This window comes from Argiope bruennichi, chromosome 2 (assembly GCF_947563725.1).
Source record: "Argiope bruennichi chromosome 2, qqArgBrue1.1, whole genome shotgun sequence".
Taxonomy (NCBI): Eukaryota; Metazoa; Arthropoda; class Arachnida; order Araneae; family Araneidae; genus Argiope; species Argiope bruennichi.
The window spans coordinates 31,032,847-31,056,448 of NC_079152.1; positions in this window are offsets into that span (position 1 = coordinate 31,032,847).

Sequence of the window (23,602 nt, forward strand, 5' to 3'; positions counted from 1 at the left end):
ACTTTTTGAAGAGTCCTCCTCTTTAAAAACTAGACCAATTTCGCTAACTCAACAATTTTTCCACTTTAAAGCAGAGCTAACCTATCAGAATGCTCTATTCTTAATACGTAATTATAATTTCAAAAATACATTTGTTAACTTATAATATTAATTTTTCATTTATTATATTTTTGTTGTGGTTAGATGCTGTTCAACAAAGAATGATTACCAGTATTAAATTAATCATATAAATATTTGTTAATTTCGTCAATCATATTAATTTTATTAATATATTCATTAATAATCAAAAAAGTTGATTAATATGATTAAATTAATCTTCTAATCACTTGACAACCTTTTTTTGATCATATTAATGATATTAATATACTCATTAACTGTCATCAAAGTTGATTAACATGATTTAATTTATCTTATAAACATTTGACAACTTCGACCATCATATTCATGATATTAATTTACACATAAAATAGAGGGCTGCCTAGGTTTTGTAAGTTTGGCAGAAGGCAAGTGTATCCCTTATTTATAAGGCAAAGCCGATCCTTAGGATCTGTAAGTGAGAAAGAGAAAAGGATGAATCTGCTCAAACACATTTCCTGCATCTTTGTTAAAAAAATGTTAAAATAAATAGAAAATAATTTTACTTTAAAAACACGCAATTTCTAAATTGAAAGACCTGAGTTGTCACAAGCCCTCAGGCTATTTCGCTTTCTGAATGCCTGTCAACCAAATAAAGAAATAAAGTATTTTTCTTACGGAAACAACAATATTCGCGCAAAGAGGCATACTTTGTTCATGGTGATTGGCTTTTTTGTTTGTTTTTTCAATTGCATCGTAATGTTATACAAGTACTGCATCAATCTGGCAAGAAGAAAGTATTTTTCATTTTCTACTGTAAACGTAAAAATATAGTGAATTAATAATGTAATTTAACTACCATTGGCTTATGTGTGGAACGAAGAACTCAAACACTGAATCTTTTTCATCGTTTTATGCGTTTGGTGGGGCTTATTTGATCATGGTTACTTAATTGCAGAAAAAATAAATCATTCAAATCAATATTCAAACAACATTAAATCAACATTCTAGATTCAAGCATTTTCCAAGCGGAACTATTAGCAATAAAATTTGCGGTAGATAGAGGTCAAAATAAAATTCTTCCCAGACAGTTTATTTTTAATAATGACTGATATTACAATTGGAATTCAAATTTATATTATATACAGAAATGAAATATAAAATTTTTGAATTTGGTGTTTTGTATCCAAAGTGTGTTTAGAGAACTTTGTGATTGAGCTTCAAATTATTCTGATGAGATTGCCACAGAATTGGTCCAAGAATTAAAAATTCTTGGTATCAAATTTTTGATATGAAAATTGATAAGCAACATATTCGTCTGAAATTTTTAGAATTTTTGATTCATTCTTCCCTCACAAGCCTTACAAGGATAGTATGTACAGTGATAATATTCGATTAATAATAAACATTTAATTATTCCAGTTAGAGGATTTCTTCATATTTATTTAGACTGAATTCAGTTATTTGTTCCATTTACGTTTGATAATTTTCTGTGCAATATTAACAACTGTGCTCCAAGAATTCAATATATTTTTATCTGTTGCGGAGGATCTTAACAAGATCTTAAAGAATAAGACAGCACACACAAAAAAATGCTGAAAACCAGTGAGCATGGTTTCCCCGAAATTTTCTCGCATGCATTTCATATCTCTCGCTCCGCGTAAAATTATGAATTCTAGGCAAGACCGTACATGTCAGGATTGCACAGATTTTTATTTTCACTCACGAAATTTGTATTCTACGTAGCATAATCAAGAAAACTGTTATTTATGTATTAGTTGTTTGATACTGGCGAACAATAATTTTAAAAAGATCGACCTTTGGCGGACGAATCTTGCGTTTATATTGACGTTAAGTCAGCCATCTAACTCTCCGACCCGCCACGAAGGCACACGGATTTAAACCAAAAAAACTGAATGACCAGACCGCAGCAACAGCAACATTGGCGGGAACTGTGGTTGAGTCCAAAGGGCCGTCACCGGCCACGGTACAACCCTCCCCGAAGGAAGTACGTCCCGTTAACGATGGGAGGAGCAAGATCACCCGCCTATTAGTGTACCCTCCAGGGTGGCGAGATCCAATGCCGGAAGCATCTCATCCTCATTTCGAAGTGCCCTCAAGGGGTTATATATTGACGTAAAAGTTCTATCTTTGGCGATTAATCACCGTCATAGGTGAGAGAAAATAGAATATGTATTTTCGACATCTTTTCCACAACCAATTGAAACAATACAATTGAAATTAAAAGATTGCATACCAGATTTCAATTATTTAGGCCATTGCGTTTTAGAGTTTTCGCATTTATATGAATGTGAAAATCCAGACTGATAGCTCATCAACCTCTTGGTAAATTTGATTCCAAATTAGATACAAATTTACACTTTAGAATAATAAATCTGTGCTCATTTTTTTTCATTTGCCCTTTTTCATATTGTAATTATTGTATCCATTTGTATTCGGATAGTCGGACTTTCTAATAAAGGATTTCGTTCACTATCTGACAGAAATCTGCAACTTTGAAATACAGTCTATATACCAAATTTTATAAGTCTAGCGCAAAACAGTTTTAAGCTATATTATTCACAGACAGACAGTCAGACATAATTTCAAAAGTGCGTTTTTCAGAACCAAGGAGATCTTAAGCGTGGTAACGTCCAAATCCAGAGGTTAAATTACTTGATGATTATGGTTAATTTCTGCATACAATGCATATGAGAAAATAAAGGTGCTTTGTTTGAAATCCATTTTTGGGATATTACAGCATTCATTATGATATTTTTAGTGAATAAAAAATTATACGGGGAAATGTTTTACCCTTTCTTTCTCTTCTAATTATGTTACTTGACTTTTTTTCACCATGTTATTAGTTTTACATTGTACCATATTATAATGCGATCTTTTTATGGTTTTCTTTATATATCGGACTGCATACTTTTATTGTTTTCTTAACAATATTTAAGAAACCTGTACATAACTGCACTTTTTATTTTCAATTTAGTTAAAAATTCGTAAATAATAAAAGTCTATTTCACCATCAAGTATTAAATCATGAAAACAATATTTTTGTTAAGAAGATTAGGAAAATATTAATAGAATTCAAACAATGAATATTTTAAACTTGTTATTTTTAATATTTACATATTATCTAATTCTTGTGAAAGTTTTATTGAAACATTTTAATTCTTCTGCGTAAGTAAACACTTGAATATTTTTAAAGCTACAATGAATTCACTTATCACATTAAATTAACTATTAAATATGCTTAGCAAATATGCAAAAGAGAGTAAATATTTAAAAACAGTACTTGAAACTAACAGCAAATAAAAGCGCTTTTTGAATAATATGTAAAATATATATAATATAAATAATTCATTTATTTGAAATACTATAATATAAAATAATATTTTATCGTCTGAAATATATTTTTTATTTATTGAAATAAAATTTATTATTTGCCCCAGGAGAATTTTACATCTCTTTCATTCTTAAATAAATTACAAAAAGGATCAAACAATTTCTTGAAACCCCTGAAAGCTGATTTTTACATTAATTATTTAAAATTTTTGAAATATGGAAAAGAATCGAGCTGTGCATTACGCAAATCAACTCCAAGAGAAATATGATTAAAAAATGTTCAACAAAAACATTGAATAAAAAGCCTAACACTGAAGATAGAAAAATGAGTTTAAGATATGAAATATAATTCTTAATTAAAAAAAATCCTTTTATAATATTTCAAAATATTCCTTCACAATTTCATTAAATGCCACGGAATCTTCACTAAAAGCCTTTAAAAATTCAGATTATTTATGAGAAATCTTGGGGGAAAAAATCTGTTTAGAAGTTTGCATTTCTATTTTTATTTAAATAAATGCAATGAATTTTTTTTGGTTGCAACTAATTTATTTTTTAAAAATCTTTTTTTATGAAATTTGAACGACAGCATCGTAGATGTGAAAGAGTTATCTCAGTCTTCAGTAGGAATATTTTCAATCCCAATTTACAGCTGACTGTCATGGCGATTTTGATAAAATGTGTCTCATAAAATATTGTTTCAAATTTCAGCTATGTTAGAAAAATGACGAAATTAGTTGTTCAGCCAAACTTGTTTTGACAATCTTTATCGAAGTTTAGTTTAATTATTTTAACGTCCTGCTTCTAGTGGAGCTGTAGGGCTAATTTGGGACGGACCCCTCAATTTTGAGCCACGGTCAGATGTCGAGGACGATACTTCAGCTAAGCAACTCTTTTCTCCAGACTTCTACACCACACCAGCGGGAGGAGGCTTGTCTCCGATGGATTTAACGTGCACCAGACCCGCATACACGACGCTTCATCGATGGAATCGAGTCTCAAACCTGAAGGCCTCCTGTTCCGAAGCAGACCTTACCACCGGGACACACCGGACCACCAATATTTATCGAAAATGGAGGGGAAGGGAATATATAAACATCGGCAAATCATTTATACTTCATGAGTTTTTTTTTTTTTTTTTTTTATGAAATAAGAATTTGTGAATAAGTTAAGTTAGACAGTTTATTTAAGAGTTTTGATCGTAAAACATGTTTTTTTCCTCACAAAGATTGTACAGCGAAATACTATCTTTGAGATTTCTCCAGGAATTTGGCAGTAGTTGAATCCAGGTAACAATAGATAATGCATGTAGTTGTCATTTACTTTCATAAGAAATAAAATTTGCAAAATTGCATTGTGGAAATAATTAAAGGATTGTCCTTTAATTCACCAATTATTTTACTTATTTGAGATGGCCGATCGCAAAGAATGACTTATGTAAAGTTCTCAAATTCTCGACTTATACCTTATATATATTATACCTATATATACATCCCACGTGGAACACCTCGTAATTAAGGAAGAGAAGTTTCCGGCATGGTGGTTAGTTCTCGCAACCCTAGTGGGTACACGAAAAGTTGGGGGTCTGGTTCCTCCCATCGACGATGTTACGTACTTCTTTAGGGAAGGGTTGTACTGTGACCGGGAATGGCCCTTAGGACTCAACTACAATTCCACCCCGCCAGTGCTGCTATAGCGGCGATCCGGTTATTCAGTATTTATTATCCGTGTGCCTTCAGGCGGTTCGGAGAGTTAGTGATATGACTTATTTTTTGACTTTCAGTCGTATAAAACTTTCTCCGAAATCTTTTATTTATTAGGCGAAATCATGGGAATACATGTTATATCGGCAAGTATTTTAAAATAATAATAACTTTGTTACTTCGTAAAATTTTCCTACGTACCCTCTCCCCCTCTCTTGGGTAAAGCGGGTAAAGTCCTCTCTTGGGGGGAGAGGACTTTACCCCCAAGCGTTTTTCCGGTATGTGATGGTGGCTAATATTTATTCTTATGTTTCAAAAAAATTTACTATATTAATTTAGATGATGAAGTAAAATATTTTTTTAAAAAAAATTAGTTCATATCTGAATGAATGATATCTCATAGATGAATTCTGCAGAAAAAAAAAATATTAATATCAAAAGTTGCCGATAGGGGGAATGCTGGCGCTATAGGAGTACAGTTATAAACGAATTCATGAAACTCACTGAAAAAATAATCTTTTATTCATCAACATTAGGGTACCCTGGACGCCGTGCAACATTTGCAATATTCTGACCTTCCCTGTGTACAAGATATTGCATACGGTGTATGATGTTTTGCACTGCTGCATGTAAACTGTCAATTTCGATGTTCATAAGAATCCGTCTTATGTTCTGTTTCAAGATATGCATGTTTGCTTAAGGAGACAGTGGACTTGGAAATAAGCAAAAATCGACAGAAACATGAAATTTTATTTTTATGGTTTTCTCATAAAAATATATGCTTATATTCAACCAAAATAGTGTTATGAAATATATTGTTCAATAAAATGAATATTTCAAAGACCAAAATTAAAAAAGCACATTTTAATTCCTTACCTCAAAATGATATTGTAATTAGATTTATATATTTTTGAGACGTCCCAGGTTTCTTAATTTTTCAAGAAATTAAATGAAATTGATAATCAATATTTCTATTAAACCTCAGCAGAAGATAAGGCATGCATTTTATATTTCGTAGTTTTTTAGCTAGTTAAAAATAAATTTTAGTTATGAAAAATATAAATTTCTTATGAAAATTCAGTAAGTATACATAAAAATATTTATAAAAAATTAGCATTTAATTGGAATTACAAAATCATACACATTTTTATTCTAAATAAATTATTATATGGGTAATCTGGAAAAAATAATAGAAAAAAAAATTAAAAATTGAGTCTTCTGGAATATTTTAAAATTAAAAAAAATTATACATCTTTTAATTTTTTAAAAATAAAATTTCGTTTCAAATTTTTTAAAAATAAAATTCTGTTTCAAATTTAAAACAAAAAGAAATTTGATTTATTTATATTTTTAATACATATACCTAAAAAAATTTCATAACCCTAAGTGAAAAAATTTGCAAAAATGCCTAATAGAGTCCACTGTTCGCTTAAAAGCAGCCGTGGCATTATACTTTCTAGGGTAGGACAGTTTTATCAGTAAAGCATACTGAGGTAAGGTAGGGCCCATATTAAACACCCATCAACAGTCAATCACGGACAACAGTAATGCACAAGTCAATAGTCAAGAATGAACTGCTAGCAGGTCGTTTGCTCTTCCCTTTTTACAAGTAATGCATACCGCTGTTGTCACGCACCCATAAGGAATTTTACATAATCCATCTCAATATGCAAATTTCCTTGTTCGTACGTGACAGTAGAGCCAATATTTCTCCTATTGGCAACTGTAAGTACTAATTTTTTTCAGCGGAATTTATCTTCCCATGTCTTCCACAGTTTGTATATGAGAGGTGGTTTCATTTTGTTTATTCGATTTAGCTGTAAATGTTGTGAAATAGGGAAAGTTATTTTATGGCCACCCTGTATAATTAATTTATAATCATTAATAAAATAGCAAATAAATTTGATTTCTAGAAAACTAATTTACCTCTGTTGATGGGAAGCACATATTTTACTTTTGGTTTATTGTCTGTCTCTACTGTGCCTGCAAAGAAAAATAAAAGTTTGGAAAATTGGTTTGCACTGTTAATTGCATATTTGTAAAAAAGTAACTTAAATTATCTAAATTTCTTTCTAATAATAAACCTATTATTGTAAATTAAATGCTCAAATAAATCTTTAAATAGTGTCAAAAACTAGAAAAAATAGTATAGAACTTAAAATAATATTTTTAAAAGCATAAAGTTTGGAATTTTAAATTGGTAGATGTATCATATTTTTGGGTTTAGTTTATTTTAGTTATATTAATGTCCCGCTTTTTAAAGCAACGCTAAGGCTATTTTGGGAGGGACTTCGTAATTTTGAGCCGCGGTCATATGACGAGGACGACATCTGAACTGGTACCCTCGTCTCCAATCTTCCACACCACGCTAGCGGGTGGACGTTTGGCCCCGACAGATTTAGTGTGCACCAGACCTGCTTACACGACTGTTCTTCAGTGGAATTAGGGTCTCGAAAAGGAAACTCTCCAGTTCCGAAGCCGAGATCTTACCTCCAGGCCACCGCGGCCCGACGCCGTATATTTGGGATAATATTTCTGAAATTTATTGAGATAAAACACCAAAATTTAGATACATTTTTAATCAATTAAAGTAACAATTTTAATTGATTTATAAATTAAAAGTTTCCAAACTTGGTTGTTCTAGATACCTGTTAATTCTTAATTCGGCTCTGATACTATGTGAATGCCAACTCCCGCGTACATTTATTTTTATTATACTAGAAAACACAATCAGCTCAACAAAAATAATTCTAAATAAATTAAATTCCAAAATTTCTTTTGTACCACTATATAAAATTTTTTTTTCTTTAGCCGTTAAATGCAGGAAATACAGTTTCATTTAAGGTTAATGGTGTCTAGAAGAAATTACATAGAATTTTGAATAAACCAACAACAAATATGTAGACAGCAAGAAACATCAACAGTTATGAAAATCAAGAATTTAGAATCATTCAAAAAATTCTAAGCTATAGATTATCGCAAAAAACAAATATTTTCAAAACTGTAGGAGAAGAATTTGAAGAAGGAAGAAGTTAAACAGAAAATTTACTAAGTCTTTCTTGTTTAGAAAAGATAATAAAAAATTATATAAAACAAAATAGTAATTTCAAATTTTTGCATAAATGTGTTTTTTAAAATCTTTCTAATATTTTGAAAATGCAATACCATAATCTATTTCGATCGCGTGAATAACATTATAAAAAAATTTCCGCCATATTAAATAAAAAATTTATACATTAAGATACATTAATAGAAGTCTTTGAGTCCATAAAAATGTAACAATCAAAATTATGCTAATAAAAATAACTAACAATGAAATAGTATGTTAAATTATTTGTGATCTTATTCCATTAATTATTATTTTGGGGATCCTAATCCTCTATTATGTGCTTACAAAACTTTAGTTTTCTTTTATACAGTTTCAGAACTAAACAAAAACTTTAAACGAGTGATATTTGTCTTTTTATAGAGCTTAATCTTTCATAATTATTTTTGATTATTTGAATTCACTAATGTCTACATTTATCAACAATTAAATCCTGAAAATTTATGATAAATACAGTGGAAAGTTTTAAATTTAAAACAATTCTCAAAGTAAAACTACTATTACTACAATTCATTCTTAATTAATTTTTTTTGATTAAGAGAAAATATTAGATAATAATCAACCAATATTTTGAAAGTAAAAGTGTATAAAATATTAGGTTCCTTTACTAAAAAAAATGCAGATTTTAAACGTTAAATTTGTAATAAACACATTTGTTAAAATATAATTTTTTGTTAACTTGAACCCCTTATTAAACCGCTTAATTTAACCGCTTATGCTCAAACTTCAACTTATGCATTAAATAATCATGGTTTTTAAGTAAATAGCAGAAATTAAGTCAATCTTTGGGCATCATGATTTCAAACAAAAATTATCACTTCTGTACAGACACTAAATACAATTTATACAACAAAAAGTTCACAAAATGGAAGGTTCCATTTCTTTAGAAAACAGAGACAACATAAACAAGGGGTTAATGGCATTCCTAGCGACATTTTAGTATGATGTACTCATTGACTCAACTTTTAAAATAGATTAAACAAAGTACAATTAATTGCTAAAATATTTCAATATTTTTCATTTCTTTGATTACTTTCATATATCAACTTAGGATTAGTAAAATTTTGTAAGAAAAGTATGAATATAATTTGAATTTTTGCAACCTGTATTGTAAGGAAAAACGTTTTCTTTAAAAGGCTAAAGAATGTCATATAAATGAAAAAGAGAGAAGAGATAAAGGCAATTTTTTAATATACAATACATAAAAAAAAAAGTCGTGTTCTTTAGATACAAGCATTTGCCTTAAATAACATTTTCATCTTCCTCCCAGGGGCATTTGGTCGAATGAGAATCAGAGGTTACTTTTCCATTCAACTATAAATAATAGTAATAAAACTTCTATTAAATGGCTTATTGTTTATTCAAAAAAATATTTTTACAAAATTACTTACTTTTTAAAAAATAAATTCTCTTTCTAACTCATTCACTCGTATTTTTTTTTATTTGATGCTATTAGTACTATTATTTTCAAATTTCTTTTGAATTAGCAAGTATTTCATTAACTTAATATTTCGATGCTCATGTCAATATGATGACATATAAAGTCAATATTGATATGTTAATTATAATTTTCTTCGCTTTATTTTCTTATTTGCATTTATCATACATTCTTTATCATGCATACATTTATCATACATTCTTTCTCATACAAGCATTTATCATACATTCTTTATCATACATCCATTTATCATACATTCTTTCTCATACTAGCATTTATCATACATTCTTTATCCTACATGCATTTATCACACATTCATCATATATTCATCATACATTCTTTATCATACATTCATCATATATTTATCATATATTTTTTATCATACATTCATCACATATTTATAATACATACATTTATGATACATTCTTTAAGATACTTACATTTATCATGCATCTATCATACATTTGTATTTATCATAAATTTGCATTGATCATATATTTTTAACTAGATAATTCCGTTATAGAGATGAATGAAGATGATTTTCTTTTGAAAAATTTTTGATGTGCATGCAATTAAAAAAAATTAAGAGAAAGTACACATATATAAATAAAAACATAACTTCACAATAAATAATTAAAAAATATTTGATTATTAAAGATTCATGTTACCATAATCTATTGCAGACGAAGAATTTTCTTCTTTTTCAATATTCCCATTACGAAGATCTGCAGAAAAAAAATACAATTGATAGTCAATTTTTATTGTATTGTCATTAATCTGAAAATTTATAAACCTGATTTTATAAAATTGAAGCATTAAGTTATTTTGCTCTACAAATTTTTAAAAAAGGGAAAATAATTTCCTTGTTTCTAAATTATAATTTGTAATTAATTTGAAAATTTATAAATCTGATTTTATAAAATTGAAGCATTAATTTATTTTAATACAAAATTTTTAAAAAAGGGAAAATAATTTCCTTGTGTCTAAATTAATATTTCATTTGTAAAGTAATTTTTTTGAGATTTGAGATTTTATGTTACTGGCAATGAAATGAAAATGATTGAAAATATAAGCGGCTCCCGTTGGAATCTTCGAAAGCTATTTCATAAAAGGCATTTTTTTGAGAAAAATTCTGTGTAGAAACAGATTTAAAATAAATAAGAAAAAGAACTGAAATATAAAGCCTTTTATACGTGGATCTCGAGACCTTTATCCAGAGATAAAAAATCCGTTTCTATCAGTAGATTAAATACCTTGGATTTTCAAATAAATCAAGGTATATAAATTCATGCTTTCATTTTGTGAAAGATTTGTTAAAAGAAAAGCATTATTAATTTAGAAAATGTTTAAATAAAAAATTCTAGTTGCAGATTTTTCTACAAAAGCTATTAATGAAGAAAAATCTAAATATTCTATGAAAAGCATTTAATTAATTTCTTAATTTTTAAAAATTATGTGTCTTCTAACTTTTGTTTTTTTTTATTGGAATTATTTGAAAATTGTATCAGTCGTAAAAAGATTGTGTTGGAATAAAGCGAGGGATCTATATTTTTTTGAATATTTTTTGTGATTATTTTTGTTATCTCCCTCATTTCGAAATACTCTCCTCATATGATCTCTCGAAGATGTAGTTATGTGTTTATGATACTCAGAAGGTTGTGTGAACTTCTATTCATTTTTTATTCATATTTCCTCTATACATATTTATGTAATAAATATACTGTTAAAAATATTGATCACGATCTTATTGCAAAGTATCAACAGAGAAATTAGCTATTTAATTAATTGTCTCAAAAAACAAACAAACGAGAACAAAATTTGAAATATTTCTAAAATTGATATATTCTAAAACAGTTGTTATTTTTAAGAAATTTATTAATGTTTTTAACCATAAAATTATAACTGAAAAATAGTTATGATTTAATAAGAATTAAGAATCACTGCGAAAGATCCTGCTTTTGTATGTATCAATTTGATCCATGGAATGGTGAGGTGAACTGTATCCAAACTGTAATAATAACTTTAAAATTATTAATTAACAAATTAAGATGCCCAAAATAATGATCATCAGTATAACATTATTGATAAAGAACATGAAACCTATATACTTACCCATAGTAAATACTTTTAAACATATGAATGACAATACAAAATATTTTATAATAGCGTAAATCATTGGTAGTAAACAGCTCAGAACAGCGCGTGGCCGTGTCTAACCAGCTTGAGATTGCTTTTAAAACTAGAGCGAAATGCGTTAACAAGTCAAAAAGAGGGCTGCTTATTGACGTCACTGCTTATTGACGAGAGAAGGCGGAGTAACTACAGCTCTTACGTGATCGTTTCTTCCCATTTCAAATAAAGATATATCACATCCAAAATTCGACTGAAAATTTGCTTTATATATAATGTTTTCTTCTCTATGTTTTAAAAAAAAATCAACGAATTAAAAAATAAATGAATGATTTAACTTTTAAAAACATATGAAATAAATTTTAATAAAATAAAAAATAATGAGCTTTGTACCGTAAATTACTTATTTTAACAAAAGCAAGATGAAAATCTAAAAATTAAACCTATAGATAATTTTTTTCACATTTTCCTCATTAGAGTATACAAATATTATACATTTTTTGAAACAACTGACGATGAAAAAATAAATTGAAATAAAAGCCAAAGCCTTTTTTCATGTAAAATGCTCAAGATACATTAAACCAGCTGAAATTGTCTCCCCAAAATTTTCTCGTGCATTCTGTAATTAGTTTATTATCCCAGAGAATGCCTTGCAGGTCATTAGGTACAATAGTTACGAATTATTAACTTTTGGCGTGGATTTAGCATTTTTACTGAAATGGTCGTGTGATCCTTGGCGAGTTTTTTAGCGTTTAATTCCTGGTGATACAATATAACTGATTGCATTCGAAAATCGAATTTGTATTTTAAGCGTATTTTTTTTAATCGATTAAAGCAAAAATTTGACACGACATTATACTTCTACTAAAAAAAAAATTACACACGAAATTCGATATATTAAAATCATTTTGTTTGAGTTACATGCTTAAATAAATGTCTATAATACATATTTTAAATCTGCCTGCCGAATTTTATCCATCTAGCTTATCCTCATTTTGTAGTTATCGTGTTAAGTTATATTCGAACAGCTAGACATACGGACTTCCTCTGAATGGATCTTGCTTACAATTTGAAAAAAGTCTGCAAATTTGGTGTAAAATCCGTATACCATATTTCAACCATCTAGCTCAAAACTTTTTCGAATTTTCATTATCACAGACAGTAAGGCATAATGTCAAAAATATGTTTTTCGAACTTCGAGAAGTCTGAAACTTAAAAGTCTCGAGTTCGAATTTTTTGACGATTACAATATTTTCTGTATATTTAGTATACGTGAAAGTTAAATGTATGTCTTTTTTTTATTCCGTTTCTTTTAATTCCTAATATGCAGAGTAAAACAGAAAATATCTTATTTTACAAAATTAATATAAGATATGGAGACATACATTCAAAACCAAAGGGTGTTTTTTTCTTGCTATTCCATACCAAACTTTTCAGCTTATAAGTAAATCATCACTGAAAACATCATAAATCTAAATTTACGATGCAATGCAATGCAATCTTTCAGAATTTGATTTTTCCCATTTTATGATTTTGCTATTGACAATATTTATGATTAAAAACATGCAAAATTATTTTCTTTTGAGAAGGCAAAAACTTTAAGAGTACTAACTATAAACTGAGAATTCAAGAAAAAAAAATTTTTTTTTAGTATTTATGTAAGAAATTAAATCCATATAAAAAGCTCCATAATAACGTACCACAGTTGATTTATATCTCTTTGGACATTGATACAAGAACAAAATTTCGAATGACAAAGAAATAAAATGTGCCCTAAAAGTAGACTCAAGAAAAAGCCAATGACACAGACAATCACTTTATCTTAACCACTGAGATTTACACCGCAATAGCATTCATTTTCAAAAGCAGAATAAGTAGAAAGCAGAACATAATTTTCCCTTGGAAACTGTTTTAAATGTTACTTTTAATGCAACACATTCTGTAAGCCAAGCAGCTGTATTCATTTATCAGTTGGCGCATTACATCGCTCTCGACGGCATCGAAAGCTCGCCAAGCAGCGTTATCCTTATTATCCTTATGGCGCCAACTATAAACATGTATTGGTTAACACCATAGGATCTTTCAGCAATCCGCGACAACCACAGAGAGGTGGTGCAATTCCTGATTTTTTTTAATCTCTTGTATACCAAGTATACAAAGATAATGATGTACAATCATAATAAATAAATAATATAAATCCAGTTTTTGCAGTACTTCCACATTTCAAACCTCCTCGTATCTGAGACACATTTTTTGGAATTATGTCTCAATGATTCAAAAATTCTTTGAGCTAGATAGATGAAAGTTGTGTGACTTTACTTAAAATTTGTGGAGTTCAGTCAAGTTTTAAATGACACCAATACATAAAGTCTGTCTGTCTGCCAGTCCGAATACAGGTGAACTCAAAACAACAAAACAAAAAAGAGAAATGACAAAAATTTAGTTCATCGATTAGACATCTAAAGCTTACTTTCAAATTTTGAGCCAAATCCGCCAAAGAGTTGACTTTCCAATGTGGTCTGTCTGTGTGCCCGCACTTTCTATTGTATGCAAATTCGATGAATCAAATGAGCATCAATTTAGATAAATGAAATGTGGCATATAGTTTTAACATTTATGGCGTAAATTTGAACTAAAATTCGAATTAAATGTGCAAAACGGCCAATCATCTGTTAATGTGTATTTTAGCATGCATATAAGTACAAAAATTCAAAACCCAACTATTTGGATAAATAAAATTTAATAGACAATTTAAGTATTTAATATGTGCATTTTTCTGAAATTTTGAATCAAATCGGTTTGAGGTTTTATTGTTTGTTCATACATTCTCGTATTTATAAATGTGTTATCTCTAAAATGCAATTTTAAAAAATGGAAATTTGCAAGCGATTTTGTTATTGCAGAATTTTGTAACAATTTTGGCTTCAATTTGTCAAAAAAAAAAAAATGTCTCTTCAATTTTCTTTTCTATACCACATAGCACGAAGAGTTCATATAGGAGACTCTGAAAATAAAAATGTGAACGTTTGTGACTTCCGTGGCATGATCGAAAATGTACAATTTTATACGTGGAGAGATGTAACATCTTTATTAAGGAATTTGCGAGGGAATTCCTAAGAGCAAACCCGATTCCATTGTTTTTTTTTTCTTGACAAGAGCATAAAAAAGAAAACGGTAAAACTAAATACTTTAGTGAAAATTTAGTTTAGTTATATTAACGTCCCGTTTTAAAGAGCTTTTTTGGGACGGACATCGTAATTTTGAATCGCGGTCAGGTGATGCGGATGACACCTGAGCTAACCCCACTCTCCACACCACACCACAGCAGTGGGAGGACGTTTGGCTTGGACGGATTTAACGTGCACCAGACCCGCTTGCACGACAGTTCTTCGGTGGAATCGGGTCACGAGCCTGAAACCCTCCGGTTCCGAAGCAGAGACATTACTACCAGGCCACCTCGGTCCTTTTCTCTAGCGAAAAAGAGAGAGGAGGAGAAGAGTGGATCTTAAACTTGTAAACTTAGTTCATGAAATTTAGCCTCCCAAAATTCAAATTGCGTAACATTTTAGATTATTTTAAAGATCCGCATCCCAATATAAAAATTGGCCTCGAGATTTATTTTAATTTAATTTATTTATTTAATTTTTAATCTGGAGATTATATTGGCGTCTGTGTCTAATTGAGTGTAAATATATAAAAATCTACCCCCGATTTGGCATGGTGTAACAATGTTTGACATAGGTTATTTAATTTCGTTCATTGTTGGTTTTGGAATTGTTTCTGGGAGTACAACTACTTTACCATTCTTGTGTCCTTTGCAAATAGAGACAAAAATATTTTTTATTTGGTAACTTGTTCTTAATTATCTGAGGTCAACCGTCGCCCAGGATATCTGAGCGAATTAACGACGCTGCTTTATAAAATCAGAAATGTAGCGAGAATTCTTTCCAATCGCCAGGACTGTAATGCATCGCCAAATAGGACAACAGGACTCTGCCGATTTGGCGAACATTGGCTGGGAACCCCTGACAACGGAGAACGAACTTTTCAAGATTTTTTCAGACTGTGTGTAATTCCCTTGAGTGCATGCGGTAATCCAATGTTTACTTTCTGATTATAATTGTTTTATAGTATTGGTTAATTAGAATTTATTTCAAATAATACTTGAGTAGTTGATATAGAAACTTTTTAGAGATTTTTCAAATCAAAAGGCCAGAAAAATAAATTTTTGATGTTCCAGTTGATTTAGCTATTTTCCGTCGTTGATGATTTTTAAATTATGTGATAAGAAGATAAATTTGAGTGTATTTTATTTTCAATAACAAATAAAAGACTTAACACACAATTTTTAAAATATGAAATACATATTATGCTACATTATAATTGTAATAATTACTCAATTGCATAAGATATTTTCTAAATGAAGGATCCTTTTAAAAAATAACAGTTACTAACCACATTTGGCGAATAGCTTATCGCGCATCGTCTATACATGTAAAAAAATTGGCAAAACCAAAGAACTATCACTCTGCCCAATCGCCAAAAAATATACCGTTTCACCAATTTATATTTCTTATAAAATAAGTGTCACTAATAGTTGTATGATATTAATAATATTAAATCAATGGTGTCCTTCTCTAACTATCGTTCATTTCCAAATTATATACTTCAAAACCTTTCTTTTATGCACATTTTTTGTGGAAAAAACCAATAATTAGAGTTCCCCAGCCATAACCGCTAAATATAACATCTAAAGTACTGATTTTACCAATTTTTTTTTACTAAATGAAAGCTAGCGACACCTCGATACAGTATCAAGAGTCGTTTGATCATTCTTTCCCAAAATTATAAACATTATAGAGTAGTGGTAATATAGAATAAAAGAGACAGCCCCTAAGCTCAACAACTGGACCGATTTCGCTGATTTTCGCAATTACACACCTCTTAAGCATAGACAGACAATATTAAAAATAGTATTTTTTTAGAAGATACATTTTATCAAAATTTGTTGTCATGGCTTTATGAATGAAATTAATATGATTGTCAATGGTGTAATTTGATCATATTAGTCAACTTTAACCCTCTGACTCCTGAAGACAGTCGAAATCTTAGTAAAGCTGTGTACGGTGATTTGTTAGCAAAGGAAGGGAATACGGATTAGTTTACTTCTTGCATTTTACCTCAAAACGGGAGGGGAAAGTCAAAGCAGTCACAAATTGACTCGTACTATCCTCGGTTAAGGTTGAATAGATGTTATTCTACTTAGGGCTTTGAAAGTAAGACTTGGAGGAAGGCCACAAGGAATATATTCTTAAGAAATATGCTCTTTCAAGATTCAAGAATCCTTTTTCGGTTGTAACAAAATCAGTCTTAAGCATCTTCTGTGTAATATTACATTTCCTTGTAATACAAATGCCATCAAAAACATAACTTGTAAAAAAAACCAAGTCTCGCAACTCACTTCTTCTATCGTAAAAAGTTGTGAGATCCATGTAATACCAAGTCGGTCAATTTATTCAGTCCCTACTTAAAGGTCCTTCTGTCTTAAGTTATTACGTAATTAGCTAACCTAACAACATCTTATAGTGACCATATTAATATTAAAAATCTTTTATGGTTTAAATAAACAGATTGACTTGGCCATCGAATGAAAACACAATGTATCTTTACATTAAATTAGATTACATTAACATATTATATTAAATTAGATTGTTTAGTGCGATCGCCAAGTCAATCTATTTATTTAAACCATAAAAGATTTTTAATATTAATATGGTCACTATAAGATGTCGTTAGGTTGGCTAATTACGTAATAACTTAAGACAGAAGGACCCTTAAGTAGGGACTGAATAAATTGACCGACTTGGTATGGATCTCACAATTTTTTACGATAGAAGAATTGAGTTGCGAGACTTGGTTTTTTTACAAGTTATGTTTTTGATGGCATCTCATTTCTTTTTGTAGATAGTCCTTTTCTTATTTTTGTATGTAGTCTTCCTATTTTTCTTTTCCGGTACTACTTCTTGAGCTTCAGCTACAGTTTTTCTCATCGACACTTCGTATATGATAAATAACACTACTTCTTTCAAATCTGATCTCAGAACTTGGAGCACTTCATCAGAAAGTGACTTGTACTTCGGTGTTTGCTTGTGTTCTACAGACAGCTGCAATAGTCTATGTATAGTCAATCTATTCACATTGAATGCAGCTATTCCAGTTGGAGCACTAACTGCCCCTTTTTTGTTTAAATACGTCTTAACCCAAACTTTCAGAGTTTTTATTAAATAGCTGTTTCCAGTGTCACCAGTTCCACTCACAAAACAGCGTAAAACGTCAGCGTTATTATCAGTTGTGTCCATTTTATTTGTGATCACATCGAAGACTCTTTTTTGATCGGCATTAAATTTTGCGATCATACTTTGAAGATCCGTTTGCTCTTCTTCTACCAGATTGATTCTCTGAAAGTCAACCATTGCATTTGCAGCTTCCACAGCTTCAAATTGAATTATTTCAAATTAGATATTTTTAATAACCAGTAATTTTGCTTCCTAGTGTGAATAGTGTCATCATAAGAAAGATCGTTTTACAGTAATCTGTATTGGATGCTGTCGGATGCCGAGCCAGTGATCCCAGAGCTTGGTGATAAACTTGGCGACGAATTTGCCGACAAAATGGATAATGCTCAAAACTTCGAGAAATTTTATTGATCCGTCCATTATTACACGCATATTTTAGTTTTTCCTTGATTTATACACTAAACACTAATTGCATGCTAAATTTGAAGCTTCTATGCCTGCTAGAAGTGCTTTAGAATTTTGATGATCGATCAGTCAGTCAGCGACAAAATTCACAAACTTTGACTAGTTATAATTCTTAAACTACTGGTTTAAATGTAATGAAATTTGAAATATACCGTGTTTATATCATGCCTGCGTTGTTACTGAAAAATCATGCTTCTAGTTTTATTCACAACAAAGTTATAGGGGGTCAAAAATGGCCTGAACTGCTTCGAGAAAAGGATGGTAAGGCCGTGCCGCTTGTTTTTGCTCGACTTGGCGGGGGCACTGCCATGCCCCCAGATTAATCTTAAATAAATTGCTCTCCCCTTATATATTGATAACAATGAAGAAAATTGTTGTCATTATATTTGAAAATCAGGATAATCTTTGATGCTTGGTGAAGTACAATAAGAAGTAGAAGCTGAATGAAAGAGACCGGCAGGTATTGAAGTGGTTTGTAATGTTTAAAAAGAAAACAAAGACAGTCTAAGTGACCGTACAGCTTAATCAACACCTGAATTCTCCAATGTCAATAATCACAGTCAGATATTTCGTGTTTTCCTCTGCACAAGGCCTGATTGATTATCTTTTTCCAGCTCAGGGAGGGAGGGAGGCGGATTTGTCAAGGTATGGACAGCCATGTCGTGTTTTTCTGCTAGTATTGGGATCATTGGAGAGAAATGTAGAGAATTTTTAGCTGACCAACTATATCGTATGATGCAATGTATGCTTTGTTTCCTGCAGGAGATGTAATTTTTCAAGAAAATAACGCTCCTTTCTATGCAGCAGGACTTAGCCAATCCTGTTTCGATGAACACGAATATAAACTGCAAAGTCTACCTTGATCTAAACAATCCCCCACTCTCAATATAATCGAACCGTTATTGTCTATTTCAGAGAGTTCAATTATGAATAGATATCCTTCATCAGAATTTCTGTCAAAGCATCCACACTATTCCAGTAAACACTATTCAGCAATTGTATAATTTGACTCCCGGTCGAATCCAAGCTGTATTACATGAGAAATGGAACCATATATCTTATTAATAAAGATTCTTGTATTCGTTTGTGGTGTTTCTATTATTTTGATAAACACCTGAACTTCATTAGTTTGATATGAAAGCAAGGAATGCTTACATTTTCCAACATAGCGAAACTTCTCCCCTTTCCTCTCCTCCCCCCATCGAAGTAATGGCGTTTGCAGAAAAGCGCATTTTCTAAACCATTCAACCATTCGTACAGGAGGTCACGGGATAATATTCTGCTGATAACCACTCAGATCGGTTAATACTCCTCATGCTTTCATTTTAAGCGAATAGACGAAGTATCTGTTTTCACTCTTCCTTTGCTTATAATAGCAACAGAAGGGGTGTATTGCGAACACATGCCTGCCTGCAAACACGATTTAGAACGCATCACGAGCGAAAAAAAATAATTGATATTTTGATGTAACAATATTATTTATTCTTAGTTAATATTTATTTCTGTTTTAAATTTTTGAATAATATCTCCTCATTGATTCTACTTATTTTGCAAGCGAAATTTTTGTGCCTTGCATAAAAGATCATGCATTCATAAATAGTCATATCATTTATTCATATCAGTAATACAATTTAATTTCACAATTAAATATTATATCTGAAGATATGTCTAATTAGCATGAAGAGAATTTGCTATTTACTTAACGGAAATGTTTGGTAAACATTGGTTTGGTTTAGTTGTATTAACGACCCGATTTAAAGCAATACTAGGGTTATTTTGGGGACGGACCTCGTAATTTTGAACCGCGATCAGATGACGAGGACGACACCTGAGTTCGAACCTCCATCTCCTCTCCAAACGTCCACACCACTTCATCGGGAGGACGTTTGCCCCGGACGGATTTAACGTGCACTAAACCCGCTTGCAAGACGGTTCTTCGATGGAAGCGGGCCTCAAACTTGTACGGAATACCCTGTATGGTGTTGGTGAACGATAGTTACAAAATACAGATCTTTGGCATATTTACTGAATATGTTTAAAGAACATATATTTTGGACGCGTTTTTGCGGACCAATTCATACCAAAGTTTGGCATGAAATTGCGGTGTTAATCAAAAGAAAACATATCAAATTCATTGTTTTTAACATTTTGAGTTTATGAATGTATCTCGTTTACATGCCTCCGAAAGTACATATCGAAAGGAAATCAATCCGTTATTGGATTTGATTCAAAATTTGACAGGTGTCTACTCTATAGATGTTAGATATGTATACCAAATTTTATCTATTTTCAAATTTGATACTAATCTATACTTTAGATGCTAAATATATGTATCAAATTTTATTTGCATAGCTCTTTGCGCTTTGTATTAACCGAGTTCCTTTGTACTCAAACAGACAGACAGATAGATTTCATGTGAATAGATATATTTCAAAAGTTGATAGAAATATGAAAATTTAGTTATAAGCCCATATACCAGCGATTCTCAACCTGGGGGGCGCGACCACACTAGAAGGGGGGCGCGAGAATATCCAAGAGAAAATATTATTTTAAAAAATTGATTAACTGACTGAAAGGAAAGCACACATACACATACAAAAAAAAATTCATTTCGATATATTTTATAACTTATTAAAGTAAAACAACTTACTAAAAAAAACATACTTAATCAAAACATACTAAATTAAAAAAAAATTTAATAATTATTAGTGACTTTCTTGGGCATGTCTTGCAAAGCAAAGTTTTTCGAAGGAAGGCTTAGTATTAGAAATAGCCACTTTCAGTTCTGTTTCTATATTTCGTCTTCAAAGAAGCCACAGCAGAAAATCCAGTTTCACAAAAGTTGGATGTTGAAAATGGTAATAGAATGTGAAATGCCCTTGTTTTTAGTGCAGAAAAATCATCCTTACTCCTGCCCAAAATTCAAATAGCGATTTATTACTAAATTGTCTTTAAGTTTCGCCACTTATCGTGAAGTGAATGAATTTTTCTTGATCATGAATTGAGAGTCCTTCGTAAGTCTTATGAAATGGATCCCTAACCCACTCGTAACTTGCTATCAGTTTTTCGTTAACAAGAAAATACTTTTTTAAAATTCTTTACCAGCATGGCTAAAAGATTTTCAATGGTTACAAAACAACTTTTACATGTTCTTCTTCAGCCTTGTAAGTTTTAGTACAATCATTCACATTTGCAAACATTGTTAGGTTTTTTGCTTTAAATTTCTGCTACACAATTCCAATTTTCTACAAAAAGCATTAACTTTATCACTCGTATCCAACATACGTATGTGTATTTGCTCCTTGGAGTTGAAGATTCAAGTTATTTAATTTCTCGAATATGTCGACCAAGTACCTCAATTTCATCACAAATAAACCATCGTGAAAATTCTCTGCCTCCAGTCTGTTTTCTTCTGCTGGGAAATTGGCGATTTCTTCTCTTTATTCATAAACATGTTTCAAAAATGATGACCATCTTGCCTCTCAATAAAATAGTAATACTGAATGTACTGAAACCCATGTCTTTACAAAGTGCGGAAAAGATTCTCGATTTCAGGGGCCTCATTTGTATAGAATTTACTATGGTTATAACCGTAGTTAACACAATATTCAGACCAGGACTCATTGCTGTCGAAGCCAAAGCTTCTCTGTGTCACGTAACTTCGAGAAAAGCTGACACTGTACATCTTCGGCTATATCGCCAATTCGACGAGCAACAGTATTATTTGAAAGAGGTATGGACTACAATTGTTTTGAAAAATTATCTCCAAACATAGTTTCTTCAATATCAATTGCTGCTGGCAAAATAAGCTCTTCACCAATGGTGTGAGGTTTTTTTACATCTGGCTATTATGTATGAACTTTGTAAGATGCAATTAAAGCTTTTTTTATTCACAGACAAAGTCTCTTTAAAAATGATTTTTGCTTTTTATATGATTTTAATTTTAATTCGAAGAATTCTCTGGGTTTATTGACGTACTCACTATGAAGCGTTTCCAAATGTCGTTTAAGTTTATTAGGTTTCGTGCTGTCTGCGGCCAACATTTTTGAGCAAATGATACACAGAGGCCTTTATTCTTCATTTACTTCAGCACTGGTAAACCCAAAATTTAGTGTTCTTGAGAATATTTTATTGATTTTATTTTCGGAACCACGCTCGTCTGTGTACTTGTTGATGCTTGACTATCGTCTAATGCTTGCTTACTTCCGCTTAAAAATTTATCCATGAGTCTGCATAAATCTACTGCCGTGAATATTTAATATGGTGAATTAACGCGAAAACATATATAACATACACATTCACTATAGATTCGATAACGATAAAAGGATCGACTCGAATGAGACTGGCTGGAATTGAAACTTGCGTTATCGAACATTTTCCTTTTTACTATAAGAAAACATTTGCTCCGCGCATGCTCGAGACGGCATCGGTAGTGTGAATTCCCTTGCACAAACATTGCTTATTTTTTTCTCCTTTGTTTAGTCATGCTTCTGTTTTATTTCTTTTATTATTTGAAAAAATGTATTCCCAATTTCTAAATTTAGCTGACCTCGTCTAGGTTAACTTTCATTAACGATTTTTTTTTTATTTTCATATTCTTTTAACGTTAACTCCCTGTTTGGCTATCATTTCAAATGTAATATTAAAATTTTCCCTTCTTTCATTCGCTTCATCTGTTTACCGCCGGCTTGTCCAAAATGCAAGATGTGGTTTCTGGCTAACGTTGTCTCACTTTTACTCTTGTTTTGGCAGTTAGTTAAAAATAATTTAACAATAGAATCCAAAATACTCAATATACATTATTGTTGTATACATTTTATTTTAAGCGGGGTGGGGGGCGATGGAAATTATGATTGAGACCTGGGCCGCAAATACTGAAAGGTTGAGAAACGCTGCCATATACCAAAGTTTGTCCGTCAATCTTGAAATGTTCTTAAGCTATTATGTGCACAGACAGACAAACATAATGACAAAAGTATTTATAATATTTCGCACTAAAATGAAAATATTCAACAAAACCGGGAGTTTGGATTTT